Source organism: Lissotriton vulgaris, chromosome 8, assembly GCF_964263255.1.
Source record: "Lissotriton vulgaris chromosome 8, aLisVul1.2, whole genome shotgun sequence".
Classification (NCBI taxonomy): domain Eukaryota; kingdom Metazoa; phylum Chordata; class Amphibia; order Caudata; family Salamandridae; genus Lissotriton; species Lissotriton vulgaris.
The window spans coordinates 1,462,837,307-1,462,854,647 of record NC_141696.1 but is presented as its reverse complement, the minus strand read 5'-3'; the positions used below and the strand labels follow the sequence as shown (position 1 = coordinate 1,462,854,647).

General features: G+C 47.9%; 1 protein-coding gene across 1 annotated transcript in view; it reads right to left on the bottom strand.

The window, feature by feature from the left end:
- LOC147698928 (galactosylgalactosylxylosylprotein 3-beta-glucuronosyltransferase 1-like) overlaps positions 1-16,130 on the bottom strand; it is a 430,388-nt gene extending 414,258 nt beyond the window's left edge. Inside the window, exon 1 of the mRNA XM_086933531.1 lies at positions 15,922-16,130. The gene's annotated coding sequence lies outside the window, so the exon portion shown is untranslated. The remainder of the gene's footprint in view (positions 1-15,921) is intronic.
- Between the last annotated feature and the right edge of the window lie 1,211 nt (positions 16,131-17,341).

The following is a 17,341-nucleotide window of genomic DNA, read 5'->3' as shown; positions in this document are numbered from 1 at the left end:
AAACTTTTGAAAATTTAACTTTTTAACAACTGATGACCTGTTCCAACCTCTGTCCCTCCATCTAAGGCGCAGAGATACCCCTCTGGGGGCGATTCCTGATCTCTATAAATTCTTCATTCATTCAATTTGGACAAAAGTTCAGATTTCGAAGCCCCCAGGAGACTCTTGCAGTTAAGTTTGTGACGTTTCTTGGCCTTTGATGAAGAAGATTCTAATTAGATTTGTAGAGCGCTGCTTGTCACCGTGAAGGTTTCCAGGAATTGATTTAAAGATGATGATTATTTCCATTTTTAAGAACTATTTCCCCAATAGTTAAAACAGACATTCCTGAAAACTGACTCCATCTAAGTTCTTTCAGCTTGCTAGCCCTGATGTCAGGAGCCATGACATCAGACGCAGGAACAGAAAGTAAACAGGGCTCCTCCAAATATCACATCAGCAACAAGTAGGAGGCTGTTGAGGGCCTGATAATGTCACCAAGTGCATTACATCCTTTTCTTTAACCGTTATATACTGGGGAATCGATATACAGAATGTCCCGCCCCAGATTCACACCATGACTAAAGGGGGACAACATTTTGTGTTGACACAATGATACCCACATGTATTTTTCTTTTGATATGTTTACCTGGTCTGGCTGGGCTGTCCAGATCCACACCAGTAACTTTCCACTGACCTCACCCTTACGGCTTCATTAAAATGGCGGTCCGACCGCCACCGAAAGCCTGTGGGTAGCGGTCCGACTGCTAATAGCTCTTTGGGCCGACCGCCACATAACAATGCATGGAGGTCGGCCCACAGTGGTCAGAGGCAAGGCGCTGCCTCCGACAGGATCTAAGATCCTGATGGGTTGGAGCAGGGGCGTAACGAAAAGTGAGGGGGCCTCCCTGCACGGTACTTAGAGAGGCCCCCTCCGGGCTCAATTAGGAGCTCTCCGGCCAGAGTGCAGGGCCAATGGGGCCCCTTGGAGCTAGGCCCCCCACAACGCGTGGGCTGCGGGGGCCTGTGTTACGCCCCTGGGTTGGAGCTGCCTCTGGCCATGACCGCAGTGCCGAGTCAGGCACCGCTGTCCAGATTTGGATATCTCTTTCAAACAGCATTTACTTGGTGGAAACACCTCCATATAAAGGCTATGAAAAGGTATATTGGGGGTCCTAAATAGGGAACTGTCCCTCGTGGGCCTCAGTCAAGTGGCCCTAGGGGCCACCACAAACCTCCATGTGCCATGCACCACATGGTACATGGCACATGGTGCATGGAGATGCAGAAAGTGCTCATTTACACGCCGCCTTGTGCTGCGGAACTGTTCCTCGGAGCACTTTGCGACCGTCAGCCCAGCAGTTGCATCATAAGCGGGCAGTCGGTCCACCTCTTGCTTGTCGGCTGGTCTCCTGACAGCTGTGAAAGCAAACAGCAGTCTGTCCACCCATTATCCTCTTCGAGCTCTAGGTTACAAATGGCTGGAGCATCATTTTAGGGGCAGGAGAGGACAGCAATTTGTGTTAGTAACCCCAGTGATCTGCTCAGCAACCCCTTTAATTTGTATGATCTTCTGATATTTTGAATAAAGGGAATTAGACATTAATAGTTTTTTATGACTTTTTTTAGGGCTTTTTATCAACATGCTGCAACCTCAAATGTTCAATTTAGTTAAAAAAAAGACCTTAGCCCAACTTCGGGGTCGTATGTCATGTATGTAAAGCGCTTTATAGGGTCCGGTACTGTCAGGTACTGAGTACCAGTACTTTTATTTTCAGAGGAAGAGTGCCTGCAGGGCTTCCTTTGGCAGCCTGGTTTAAGTGATGCCTTTAAATTACGATGAACTTTCCTCCTTGCAGAATTCACCAAAATGATGTTTTTTTCCTGAACGTTTTCAGAAATTATTGTTTAGTAGCCAAACAAACTGCCCACGGCAAGTAAAACATAGAAAGATGGCGTTTTCTACTGAATACTATTCAGGCATTTTAATGCAATATCAGGAATTAAAAGAGATTAATATGATTGTCTTGACACGTAAATTAAGGGAAAGTAAAATAAAAATACAAATAGTATATCTTGTTCAATAACCTGAGAGAGGTTTACAACCAAAATGAGAACGAATGAGGTAGTAGATCGACTTCTATACATTATAGGAAAATTGATGACCACCTCGGAGTTTCATGACTCTACAGCTAGACAAGGCTGAACATTGATGGCCCGATTCACAAAGGGACTTACGACTTGTAAAGTTATGAGTGCGGAGTCTCCGCATTCGGGGCGGAATCCCCACAATGCTCATAACGGCGGAATCCTTACCATACTCGTAAAGTTACGAGTGCGGAATCTCCACACCCCGGGTGGAATCTCCACACTGAGGGGCCCATTTGGATGACAGGCGGACTTTGTCTGCCCGCCATCCCATTGTAGAAAGGGACCGCCTGCCATAAGGGCGGGGGTTCCGTGGTAGAAATTAGAATGCGCCCGCCACAGTGGCGGGCGCATCCTGTATTTTTAACATTGCGGCGGGCGGTGCTGAAAGCACCGCCCGCCGCAATGCTAAGAATACATGTTGTGCATTTCAAAGCACAACGTGACAGGCACCGTGCAGTGACTGCCACGTTGTTCTTTGAAATGCATGGGGGTACTATAGGTACCCCCCATGTGCACCCCCGACAACCCCGGAGATCCTGGGGGCCCGCAACGGGCCCCGCAGGTAGACTCGGCATGCCTTTCCGTGGCAGCAATGCCGCCACGGAAAGGCATTGTAAAATGCCCATACTAATATGGCTGGCGGTGTCTTATAGACAGATATTCCAGATATTCCGCCATGGGTATGGAGACTCCGCACGCGTAACTTTATGAGTCGTAAGTTCCTTTGTGAATTGGATCGGCTGTTGGTTCCTTGTACTGCCTAGAAACCTCCTGTCTCTTGTAATGTTGCATAGGGGTACGTTATCTTTTATATTGCTTAATATATAGTAGTTTTGTGACTTTATGGAATGACGTGCGTAAAGGCAGTATTTAAATATAAGGACACATGTTTCCAATGTGACTTGCAATGCTCTTCTTATGACCAACTGGGGGTGCTTTACTCCATATATCACTAGCTTCCAGGGAGTTTCAGAACTTTATTAGAGCACGGCTAGAGATGGAGTGAGTTCATTAGATCACATGCCTGCACTGTGATTTCAAATACCCTGCATAGTTAGGAATGCATTATCCTTTAATCATGGTCATCAAATCGTTTTATGACCATCTGGGGATGCAAGGCTTACGGGAGACCTACTTTATAAGGTCACAGGTAACAAGGTGTCTTGTAAAATCCCATCCTATGAGATGCATGGAGTACTGTACAGTCCATTATAAATACTGACACAAAGCCCCTCCCCCACGATACGCGGTGTGAATTATCCCTCTGATAAAAGATGTACTCTAACTTTGGATATGCAGAAAATATGTAGAATTCATCCTTTTGAATTAAAACAAACCAACGTGCAGCGCGTAATTTTCGGCCATTTTATTGCAAGTGAGGAGAGATGTAACAACTGGACCAGTGAGGTATTATCAGCACCACTAAAATTATGTGGCATGGGAGGACCAATTTATGTGGTAGGGTTGACTAAATTATATGGCAAGAAAATGAAAAATATACAGCGTAATGCGGCACATTTTGTGATAGCATTACTGAATTAATTTGACATTTATACTTTGATTAACGCTGTCTTGGAAAAGGTTTACCTCAAGTACCAGAATAACACCCAAATACAGCAAAAGGCAATTGAAAGGTGACCAGTCAAACTTTGTGACAGGCCTTTCACTGGGTAACAAGATGTGTCTCTGTGATTTTAGTAACTTTTGATCTGTTAGAGATGGAAACAGTTGTTTTGGTTAAAATCTGCATTTTATGCAGCAGATGACAGATGGCGTGGCAAACGCACTATTATGTGGAAAATACCGTGGCCCCAGAATCGCATCATTCCATTGGCCCTGGATATTGTACAGGTAACACAGGGCTTGTATGTAGGAAAACAGCATAGGGTTGTTTCAGAATGACATTTAAGAGTAGGTGACGCTCTACTATGGGGGTACTACTTCAATGCTGTTGGAGCATTAATGGAGGAGTGGGTGGGTAGTCGGGATAAGCAACACTGAGCAGGGAGGGACAGGTAAGCAACTGATGATTTGGGGAGGGGAGAGAGGAAGGAGAAATACATATAGTGCTGGGGCAGTGAAGTGAAGTGGAAAGCAGCACAGGGAAGAGAGCAGGAAAACACATGCAATCCCATGAAGTACTTAACGTCAGAGAAATAAAAAAGTTATTTGATGTCAGTTGTGGAAGGATACAGGCCCTCCAGTAAATAAGATAGCAAAAAAGCTATGTTCCAAGGGAGGGGCAAGCACAAGAACAGCAAGAAAAGACATACAGTAGCAAACAAGCAAATAAGATAGAGAAGAAAGGCACCCAATCACGAGCTATTGGCTGAGACAGGGCCCACTGTAACTATTGGCACTGTAAACAATAGGGGCCTCATTTATGAAAAGTGACGCATCGCTGCGTGAAAACAGCGATGCGTCAATTTTCACTGCGCACCCCTTGCGACACCAATGATGCGTCATATTTAATGTATGACGCATCATGTTGCAAGGACTTACAGATACGTCAGTATTTCTGACGCATCTGTAAGTGCAAAAGTGACGCATTGCTGGAGTGTGTCACAAAAGTGACGCAACTCCAGCAATGCGTCATTTCACATGGGGAAAGCCCCATGTGAAAGGGCTTGCGTCAGTCTTACGCCTGCTGTGAGTCAGGCGCAAGATTTTATCGCAACAGCATCCTAAAAGTGACGCAGTGAAATCTCATAGATTTCACTGCGTCACTATTACGAGGCTTTTTGCGGGGGAACGCCCCCTCTGCATACATTATACCTGACGCAGGTATAATGTGGCGCAGGGGTTTAAAAAGTGACGCATCTACCTAGATGCGTCACTTTTTAAATATGGCGCAACAAGGCGCATTTTGTACACCGCTGGTGCGTCACAAAAAGTGACGCACCGGCGGCGCAAAACTGATGCAAGGCCTCATAAATAAGGGCCTCGGTTTTTAGACAACAGACACCTAAGCTATCCCTAGGTGGGACCTAAATAAAACTCTCCTGCTGCAGGTGTTCCCTGCCTTAAAGTTTAATATTCAGATAGCAGCAGGGATGAGTAACCACTCCATCCTTCCAAGGTCAATAAAAAGCTTGACATTAGGTTAGTATTGGATTTTAAGACTTCAAAATATAGGCTTCAAAAACACAGGCTCAACATTCAGACTGCAAAAATACAGAGCATACAATAAGGTATTCCTACAAAATGAAACTCGTATTAAAAATTCACAAAGCCAACATTTCTGTCTCCCTATTGTAAAACTAGGTCAAATCTTCCGTGTAACCTCATTCTTAGCAGGTTTGTGCAAATGCTATATGTTGCGGTTTGTCTATGTTTCTGCAGGCCGATATGTTGATTTGTTCTTTATGTCTGCAGGCTTTGAGACGATTCACAAATGCATTTATGAATACTGGAAATAGTACTACAAGAGCATTAATTTACACACTAAACGTACAACTCCCTATTTGTAAAAGTGCAGAGAGAGCACATGCCTTTGTAGCGGTACTAACAGCATATAAATAGCCAATACAAATTCTCATTTTATTCCCATTTGAGATACTTTGCGGCAAATTCACAAACAGTGCTACAGGAACAATCAACAGAGCCGCTAACACCATCGCACTCATGCTCCGCCACACCATCAACCACTCACTGGCAACCGCCTCATTCCCCCATGCCTGAAAACACACCGAGGTCAACCCCCTCCTGAAGAAACTCTCGGCGGACCCCACTGACCTCACATACTACAGACCCATCTCCCTGCTCCCGTTCCCTGTGCAAGTTATCGAGAAAGCCATCACAGCCAACTCGCCACATTCATCAAAGAGCACAACACCCTTAACTCTTCCCAATCCGGCTTCAGGAAAAACCACAGTACGGAAACCGCCCTCCTCACCGCAACAGACGACATCCACACCCTAACGGACAAAGGAGAAACAGCAGCCCCCATCCTCCTCGACCTCTCAGCAGCATTCGGCACAGTCTCCCACTGAACCCTAATACGCAGACTTCACGAAGCAGGGATCCAAGACAAGGCCCTCAAATGGATCAGCTCTTTCCTCTCCAGCAGAACGCAGTGGGTCAGACTCCCCCCTTTCCTCTCTGACCCTACACCAACCAACTGCGGAGTCCCTCAGGGGTCCTCCCTCAACGTCTACATTGCTCTGCTCGCCCCCATTGTCAAAACCTATGGACTCAACATTGTGTCATACGCAGACAACACCCAACCCATCCTCTCCCTGTCCAACAAATCCAACACCGCCAGACACAACTTTTGAGAAGGCATGAAAGCCGTCGCCAAATGGATGAAAAACAGTTGCCTACAACTTAACACCAACAAGACGGAAGTACTCATGATGGGCCCAAACCCCGATGCTTGGAATGACACCTGTTGGCCCCCCGCCCTCAGAAACCCGCTCACTCCCACGGACCATGCACACAACCTGGGAATCATCCTGGACTCTGAGCTCAAAATGGAACGCCAGATTAACTCAATTGCATCCTCCTGCTTCCACAACCTCCGCCTCCTACGTAAGACCTTCAAATGGATTCCCCCTTGAACACAGAAAGACCATCACTCACGCCCTGGTCACCAGCAGACTAGACTACGGCAACCCACTCTAGTCCAGAATAAACTAAAACCTCACATGCAAGCTACAGAACATCCAGAACACCGCTGCAAGACTGGTCCTCAACCTGCCAATACACTGCCATATCTACCAGCACCTGCACACACTCCACCATAGATCCCCATTGAGGCTAGAGTTACCATCAAGTTGCTCACTCAAGAACACAAAGCCCTTGCGACACCGGACCAGCATACCTGAACAGCCGACGCAAATTCCACATACCCCAAAGGACCCTATGAGCAGCCCAGTTCTCCTACACCGTAGTCCCACGCACCAGAAAAGCCAGATCGGGAGGCCGCTCCTTCGCCTTCCTAACGGCCAAGGCTTGGAATCTCATTCTGCTCCACCTCAGACAGACAACATTGCTTCCCATCTTCATAAGAGACCTCAAGGCCTGGCCTTTTACGGACCCCCGCCCCCTTGATGGACCGGACCCTGCGCACACTCCCCCCGCCCCCAACGCCTTGGGACCCTTACGGGTGAGAAGTCGCGCTTCAGCAAACACCGGATTGATTGATTGCTTCACGTACTCCAGAATTCTTCTGAAATAGGTCCCCTCCATTTCTATTTCTTTATTTTGGTGGGCTATTTGTTCACAGGCCTATACTGTTTTCTTAATTGGTATAATGCAAAACATTTCTAATAGTTTATGGTATCCTTAAATCTGTGCAGGTCCTGCATGCAGCAATGTGCACCTGATATCATCTCTTTTTAAAACAGATTAAAAATTCATGAAACAATGCACTTGGTGAAGAAACAAGATAGTGCCTGTAGATCTAAATGGCTGAAACTGGTCCTTTTCATTAGGGAATATGCCATATTTCCAGTCGCACATCCCTGCATTTGATACTATGATCAATACTGAACATGTGATGCTTACCACGCACAAGGTGATTAAATTGTGCAGAGTCATCTCAAACATCCCCTTTCATAGATGTCAGTGTCTCTTCTCATCCACAGGGCACTGAGAGCACGAGTCAGTGGGCCAAGTATCAAGCTCTACACCTGGGCAGATCAGGCTCCGCCTTTCATCCTTTATAAGGTCGGCGCGCTCTGAGGAAACTTAAGGCAGGCACCTTGCATCTAGTCTTAGATATTAATGATGACGTAAACGTCAACACAAACAGATGGTTTGTAGGTAAGGGCGGGATAGGCAGTGGTGTGTATCCCCAGCAGGGGGCAGCAAAGGGTGCTGTACTGTGGCTAGGGGTTGCAAAAATGTGTTTTACAGGGGAGGGCGCCACAGGTGAGCGTGCACGGCTACTGGTCATTTGATTTGGATCTCAATGACATCTACCATCTAAGCACACAGAAACATTAGAGTGGGAGGTGCGATCTACATGAATACTTCTCACTGTTATTTTAGGAGAATAGACATTTAACAAGCATTGGCAAAGCAAATAGGTCTCATCCATGCTGGAGCTATGGGCTTTGCCAATGTGATTTAGCCATGTTTTACAGTGTGGCTGCTGTTCAGCATGGCTAAAGGATAGTGGCATAGAGGAGAGTGGCGTGGAGTGTCATAGAGTGGAATGGCGAAGAGTGTAGTGTGTTGGAGTGGCATAGAGTAGACTGGTATACAGTAGAGTGGCGTAGAGTGGCATACAGTGGAGTGGCATAGAGAAGAGTGGAATACAGTATAGTGGCATAGAGTGGCATACAGTGGAGTGGCATAGAGTAGAGTGGCCTGTGTAGAGTGCACTGGCGTAGAGTGCAGGTGCATAGAATTCAGCAGCGTACACTGCAGCATTGTAGAATGCATTTCCGTAGATTAGAGTGTTGCATAAAGAGTACAGTGGTGCAGAGTAGAATAGAGTACAGTGGCTTAGAGTGTAGAGTGGAGTACAGTGGCACAGAGTGCAGCGGCATAGAGTGGTGCAGAGTAGAGTGGCAGAGAGTGGGGTAGAGTAGAATAGAGTGCAGTAGAGTGCAGTGGTATAGAGTGCAGTGACGTAGAGTGGAGTGCAGTAGAGTGCAGTGGTATAGAGTGCAGTGACGTAGAGTGGAGTGCAGTAGAGTGCAGTGGTGTAGAGTGGAGTGATGCAGGGTAGAGTGGGATAGGTTGCAATGGCATATAATGCATTGGCATAGAATGCAGTAGTGCAGAGTTGAGTGGCGTAAAGTACAATTTCATTGAGTGTGGAGTGTCATTTTGGTTCATTGGTGTAGAGTGTCGTAGAGTTCAATGGCATAGAGTGGTGTGGAGCAAAGTGGCAAAGTACATGGGCATAGAGTACAGTGGTGCAGAGTAGAGTACAGTGGTGCAGAGTAGAGTGCAGTGGTGTGGAGTGGCATAGAGTAGAGTAGACTGGTGTAGAGTGCATTGACGTAGAGTGCAGCAGCATAGAATTCAGTGTGTGCAATGCAGCATCATAGCATGTAGTGGTGTAGATTACAGTGATGCATAGTAGTGTGTATTAGTGCAAAGTGCAGCGGCGTAGAACAGTGAGGCAAAGGGTGCAGAGTGGAGTGATGTAGAGTGCAGTGGTATAGAGTGGAGTGATGCAAAGTGCAATGGCATAGAGTGCATTGATGCAGAGTAGAGTGGCTTTGAGTGCAGTGGTGTAGAGTAAAGTGGTATAGAGTGCAGTTGTATAGAGTGCACTGGCATATAGTGCAGTGGCTTAGAGCACAGTGGCAGCGAAGAAGAGTGGCGTAAACTGCAGGGGCATTCAATGCAGTGGCCTAGAGTAGATTGTTTCAGAGTAGAGTTAAGTGGTGAGGAGTAAAGTGGCACAAAGTAGAGTGCAGAGGCATAGAATAGAGTGGCATAGAGTGTAATGGCATAGAGTAAAGTAGTGTAGAGTGCTGTGGCATAGAGTGCTGTGGTTCAGAGTAAATTAGAGTGATGTACAGTGGATTGGCATAGAGTGAAGGGGAATAGAGTTGACTGTTACAGAGTAATGTGCATTTGCGTAGAGTGCATTGGCTTAGAGTGCAATGACGTTGAGTGCAGTGTAGCAGACTGGCGTAGAATGGAGTTGTGCAGAGTAGATTGGAGTGGCCTGGACTGGTGTGGTGCAGAGTGCAGTTGTGTAGAGTAGAGTGCATTGGCATAGAGCTAAGTGGTACAACGTAGAGTAGAGAGGCGTAGAGTGGAGTGCCACAAAGTGCAGTGGCGAAGAGTGGAGTGCAGTGGCATTGAGGGACCCTACCTTCACAAAGCCTCACAGAGCTTCCATGACAGGTAAAAAAGGGCTTGGCATTTACTGGGACAAAGAGTTTTTGATGTATGCTATTCCCCTTTATTGGGGCAAACTCTCCATCGGTGAAATGTAGGTGCTATTTGTTGCACCTGATACATTTCCAACCCAGGGCTGTGGGGCTCTATCCCATGTTATAAATGTTGAATTCACCTCTGGGGCATTCGTTATCAGAGCCTACATGCTCTATTCGCCGGGTCAGGTGGCTCAGTGAAGTGATGAGCCCACTGGAGAGGCCTGTGTTCGACCTCATGGTCACAGGTTCAAATCCCGGCAGGAACACTCAGCCTTTCATCCTTTTGAGGGATAAAATGAGTACCGTTGGGTAACAGTAAACATCTGTATTCAGCACGAAGAGGCCAATGGGTGAACATATGCTTTACAAATACAGTCATGGTGTTATTTCCCTTTCACTTTGTTCTCTTTCACTTTCTCTCTCTGCTCTTGTCCTACCTGTCTCTTCATAACCCGTCTCTCACTTTTCCTCTCTCACTTCCTCATGTCTTTGTCTGTTACATGCCTTTTATTCACCTGTATTTTTTATGGCCTGCATGCCTCTCCCCTTCTTCATCTGTCTCTCTCTTTGCTCTCCATTCTCTTGCACGTGTTTACATTCAGCTACTTTTCTCACCTATCTCTTTATAACCTTTCTTGACTGACTCTGTCAAACTCAGACGTCTTTTGCATACTTGAGTTTTGATAGATTGTGCCTCTCTTTCTCTCTCTCACACTTTTGCTCTCAGGACTCTTCATAGATTCCTCACTCCTTCTCATTTCCCTGACGATTCTTTCCACTTGTTGTACTCTCCCTCCTACCCCTTTACTCCACCCACTTTCTCCTTTACGCACTATTTATCTCTCCTCTTTGCTCTCTAATTGTTCTCTCATTGAGACCTGGCCTCTTGACTGATGCCCGGTGGAGCTACCAGATAGGCATTGAGGGGATGGGCTGTGGACTTCCCCCTCGGCCGTCACCTACCCAGCCGGACTTTGGGCAGACTCTCCTTCGTCTCTCCATGCCACCTATCTCCATCCTTTCTTCCTTCCACACCTGTACCCCACCCCCTTACCTTTCTAAGCTCCATTTATTTCATCTTCCTACGCTCTTGAAATGTTTTCTTGTAACTGATGTAACTTGTAACTGATGTAATTCTGTAATTTTGTGGATCCTTATGTAAAGTGCTCTAATACCTCCGGGTCCAGCCAGCGCTATATAAAACTCAAAAAAAAAATTTCACCAGCACAAGTGCTCTTGTGAAATCTATTGTATTTAATATGTCTTAAAAGGGGGTTCTTATCAGTTCCCATAGCCAAATTGCTGTGTTCATTTGCTTTTGTGTGGAACTTCTTTGTTGTTGTTAATTTCCCCTGGCTGCACGCATTGACAATACTTCTACTAAAGCTGTTCACACTGTTGAAGCCCCATTCACTGTCAAGATAAAATGTCTCCCCACGGAAAAGGCATACAGCTTCTAACAGTTTTTTATTTTTTTTACGGAGTTTTATATAGCGCAAACTTGACCCGAAGGTATAGGGTATCCGAGCGCTTTACATAGCACCAGTTGCGTTACATGAGGACACATTCATTTTTGTTAGGCACGGGGAGATTAAGTGATTTGCCCAAAATCACAGGATGTTCAGCGTCATTGCCGAGACTCGAACCCAGTTCAACAGGTTCGAGGTCGACAGTCCTACTCGTTAGGCCAACTCCTCTCCCCTAGCATGCTGGAATGCTTGCTTTTTGTTACTTAGTTGTATTAAGCTGATGGTTTATCCATAGAGCGTTGGTGGCATTTCCTAATCATGCCTCAGTTCCTTTCTTTGCACTTTGAAGGCATTATCAGATTGATTTTTTTCAAATTCAACTATTAGGTCATTATGATCAATTTATAAATGCTGTAATAAACATTGCATGTTCAAAATAAAGTTAATATACAAGAGCTATGCTATATATTTACCACTAAGCAGACAGCCACAGGTGCAGTTACCTTGCAGACAACATTATCATGATTTTAATGATGCAGCAGGAGAGGTAACACAGGGCCCCAAAGTTGTCAGAACTCCCCTAAGGACATAATCCTGCTGTATTTGACAACTAAACAATTGCACTTACCTTGTACTTGAAAGGGGCTTGATTTAAATGGTGCAGCAGGTGCAGTGACACCAGACCCTATAGTTGTCATATCTCCTCTAAACACCAAATATTGCTATAGTTTAATACTAAACAGGCAGTCGCTAGTGCAGTTGTCTTGCAGGCAGCTGGGTCATTATTTGAATGGTGAAGCAGGGGCAGTGGCACCAGGCCAAATCGTTATCAGAACTCCTCTAAACACCCAATATTGCTATATTCAACAACACAGGCATTCACAAGTGTAGTTTTCTAACAAGCGCTGGGGTCATGATTTCAACAGTGCAGCAGGTGCAGTGGCACCAGGACGAACAGCCCCAGGCACCCCACTAAACACTGATTATTGCTACTTTTACAACTAAACAGGCAGTCATAAGTGCAGTTACCTTAACGACAACAGTGTCATGATTTGAATGGTGCAGCAGGTGCAGTGGCACCAGGTCCAAAAGTTGTCAGAACTCCTCTAAACACCTAATATTGCTATATTTGACTACTAAACTGGTAGTCACAATTTCAGTTAATATTGTAGTTAAGAGGGGCTTGATTTGAATGGTGCAGCGGGTGCAGTTGCACCGGGGCCAAAAGTTGCCACAACTCCTATAAACACCACAAACTGCGATATTTAATAACAAAATAAGCAGTCACAAATGTAGCTATCTTGAAGGCACTAGTGTCGTGATTTCAATGATGCAGCAGGTGCAGACACACCGGAGCCCAAAGCTGTAGAAATGCCTCCAACACCAAATATTGCAATATTTCACTATGAAACAGACAATCAGAAGTCAAGTTACCTTACAGGCAATAGGGGCATGATTTACATGATGCAGCAGGTGCAGTGGCACTGGGGACAAAAATTGTCACAACTCCTCCAAACACAACAAATTCCTATATTTTACAACGGAACCGACAGTGACAAATACAGTTGTCTTGCAGGCGCTAGCGGCATGATTTGAATGGTGCAGCAGGTGCAGTGACACCAGGCCCAACAGTTGTCAGAACTCCTCAAAGACATAATATTACTATTACTTGCCCGCAATATACCACTAGTAACAGTACAATATATTGCCTTTTAGTACATAAAACAAGTTATAACAATTTAACAGACTTTCTGTAATGTATATTTTACAACTGCTCCGCAGGCTACAACTTACAACAAAAAAGCTGCATATTATTACTCACAGAGGCAAAACCAAATGCATTTACCAATGCTTTTTCTTTCAGTTCCTATTCTGCCTGCTTTGTGAGGTGACATGCAGTTAAATAGGTGCATTTTCGCAGACTTTAAACAATAAATACATAAATATTTCAACTGTGATACTGTCAGTAAACTTCCAAGGAGACATCAGCGTTCCAGAGGCAGCAACAGCTGCGCCTCTGTATTTTGCCAGTTCCTGAATTTGTAATGACATTGAAGGGATGCTTGAGGGGCTCCCTTTAGTACCAGCCCCCCCCCCCCCCCCCCCCCCCTGCAACACAGGGGCTGCTGGGGCTCTGTGACGCCCCCGCTCTGATATACAATACGTCTACAATACCTCTCACTTCTTGCCTTCAACTCACTCTTGATGTATAAATACCTATAAAATACCTCTCATTGCCTGGCGTACACTCCCTTCTGACGTACATACCTCTGACTCCCTGCCTTACACTGATCACTGATGCACAATGCCACTGACTGCCTCACTTACACTCTCGTCGGATGTACAGGTTGCCTGTCTTAAATCTATCCCTGCTTCATAATAGCACACCGTGGCTTACGTACGCTCACCGAGGGAGTACAATACTTTTCACGGCCTGACTTACACTAATTTCTGGTGTACAATACCTCTCGCTGCCTGGCTTACGCTCACTTCTGATGTACCATACCTCCCTTCCTTGCCACTTGCTGCTGTGCCTCACTGTGGCACCATCCATGAACTGCAGACCACACTACCTACCGCACCGGCCTTACACTGTCCTCTAACCTGTGTGCGTACTGCCTTCCTCTCACTGCCCGAGTACGCCCAGCACACTGCCAGTGCGACATCCTGCCCTGCCCTCCACGTGCCTCGGCCATCTCTCCTTGGAGCCCGAGTCATGCTCAACCCCTGCCTCCTCGTTGCCTCGCCCCATTCACTCCTCGCAACCCCCTCATTACCCCTTCTGCTCTTCAGGATGCGTAAATCTCCACCCAGACACCCTTTGCCCGGCCCTCAACTGTTGCATTTCCTCTATGCGCGTGCACTTCTAGCGCCTCGGTGGGCTTCGAGGCGGCTGAGAGGTCCCATGGCTGGCAACATTAAAACACAGTGCATCACTCTACGTCCCTCCCCACTGGATATCACTCCCACAGTCACTCTCGCGTTATTCAGCACCCGCTGCAGGACACCGCGTGCCCCCGTGCCCACCGGTGCATCTGCCCACCCTCCTTCAGCGCCCCCTTGCACGGCAGTGCCAGGCTCTGTACTTCGCGCTCACGGCATGCCACCCCCCTGCAATATCCAGCGCTGCCCCCAGTGCACACAGGTCTCTTTGACTCTGGAATTGGAATTGCATTTGTATAGCGCGCATCACCTCCGACGAGGCGTCGAAGCGCTTACAATGTACTCTATTTCCAGTGCCCATTGCGTTCCTCCCGTCTGCACAATGAAGGGGGCAATGTTGCTGCACTACACGGTGCTCTCTGCACTATACCGCTCTTTTTATATTGCTGGAGCTTTTTTATTCTTTCTGTAGTGGTCCTATTTTTGTTGTGTTGTGTTTGTCTTTTTCTGGTCGCTAATAAAAGCGCCGGGACACTCTTTCGGAGTAGCCGTGCGCTATAGAAGACCAATTTAACATTAACATTAACATACCGCGCTCACTATACATCACCATGTAATCTCTACACTGCAGCCTCCCCATGGGGCATAACGCCCGTACTCGCTGCACTATACAGCGCCCACAGCACGGCACGCCTTCCACTACAAGTCACCTCCAGTACAGCGCCCACTGCACGCATCCCCACTGTACAGCACCCCGTGCTCTCTGCACTGTACAGCGCCCACACTGCACGCATCCCAACTGTACAACGCCCGGTGCTTCCTGCACTATACAGCGCTCACTGCACGCTTCACACCCCCGCCGCCCCCTACCCTACCCTACACAGCGCTCACTGCACACCACCCCAAGGTACAACACCCCTGTGCTCGTTGCACTATACAACGCTCACTGCAGCATCTACGCGGGACACAATGCCCGTGGTCCTAGGCACTGTACGCCGCTCACTGCAGACTCCCCAGGGGACATAACACCCTTGTATCTGCACTACACATCGCTCAGTGCGCGCCTTCCCAATACACAGCACCCATGTGCTCTCTGCACAATACAGCGCCCACTGCACGCATCACGTTGCATACCACACAGTCCTCTCTGCACTATACAGCGCTCACTGCACACCTCCCCATTGCACAGCACCCCTTGCTCTCTGCTCTACACATGGCTCATTGCACGCCTCCCCACTACACAGCGCCATGTGCTCTCTGGACTATACAGCGCTTACTGCACGCCTTAGCACAACACCCCGTGCTCTCCGCACTATAGAGCGCTACCTCCACAGCACCCCGTGCGCTCTGCACTATAGAGCGCCCACTGCCCGCAGACCCCGTGGCTCAGTCGCGCCTCACAGCATGTTTTTGTGCCCTTTTTATACAGTTTATGTGTGAAGTTCCTCAAGGGTCTCCAAAAAGATCGACTCCCGCGGAAGAAGCAATGATGTCTCGCGCGGTTCAACTCAAAGCCCTCCTCTGATGGGGTGGGGGGAGGAGGGAGGGTGCTATCTTCAGGACCCGGGATGAGGCGGGAAGAGCATCCTTACCTGAGACAGACAGCCGGAGCCCCTTCCCTCACCTCCGCGGGGTGAGCAGTGCCCGGCGCGGGGCGAGAGGAGGCCCCCATGGCGGAGTGCAGGAGCGGGAGCAGGGCTGTCCCCGGCTCGATGGAGCACGCCTGCTTCCGGGAGAGAGCCCGCTGCTCGGGAGCCGGGGATGCCGCAGCAGCCTCGGAGCGGGGAGGCAGGAAGGCAGGAGCTGTGAGGCAGGCAGCGTAAGACAGGCAGCAGGAAGGCAGACAGGTGGCCGGCTGTGAAGCTGCAGCACCAGGCAGCTCGGGTAAGAAAGGTGACAGGAAGGCACAGGCAGCCAGCAGCAGCCAAGAAGCTAAGAAAGGTGGCAGGCAGGACACAAGCAGCTAAGGAGGCAGGAGGACAGGCGGCAGGAAAGCAGGCAGCAGCCAGGCAGGTAGACAGTAAATAGCAGGCAGGCGTGCCTCCCGGGTCTCCTGCTGCTGAACGCGGTGCTGCACGGCGAGCTGCGAGGGCTGAGGATCCCGCGTCCTGAGCAGCTCTGGGGGGAGAGGGGAGGGGTCTTTAATACTCAGCACCGCGGAGAGCGCCCTCCAAGAATGAGGTGCGTTTCTGCCCCCAGGGAAACTTCACGCATGGAAATCCGTGCGCTCCAGTCGCGGCCACAAAGAGATATAAAAGGGGGAGGAGAGGAGGGGGGGGGGGGGGGGGGGGGGTATGGTGCTGTATTGTGGGGGGGGGGGAGGGGTTGGCAGATCTAATACGATTACGCGCCTGCAGGCGACATGGTTTGGAATCCATCAATACACAATTCAGGTCACACTTGGCATTCAGACGATAGTTCAGTGGGCTGGGCGCGAGCTGCTGAGATAGATGTATAACGGACTCATCAGAGACGTTTTAGGCCTGGGCAAAGTGGGCTCTGGTCCGGGGCCCCAGCCTTTTTGTGTGTGTGTGTGTGTGGGGTGGGGGGGCTGATACAAGCAGCTCTGTTCTGCAGAGTCTTGCTTGCCCCGATGGCATCGATTGATTCTTAAGCAGATTGTTTTAAATGCCAGTTTCCTTTGCTTTATTTTCACTGTGGGTGATATGTCTGTCTATTACATTTTGCAGAGAATTGTTTTGTTCATGTTTCATGCAGCATCCAAAAAATAGTTTATTTTAGATCACATGTCACAGAGATTGTTTGCAATAATATTAGCGAGCAGCTGCCGTGTCACAATATTGAAACACACATCCCTGTCCCTGAATGTTACATGTAAACGCATTTAGAATTTGGACAAGGGCGTCTGCGTACTGTCAGTGAGCTGGCCGGAGAGGGCACGAAAGAGCTGAAATTGAATAATACAAAACTCTAATTTACGCCCCCCCCCCAAAAAAAAATATATATGCTTGGCCTAGGGCCCCAAAATCCTTAAGATGTCACTGGGTCTCA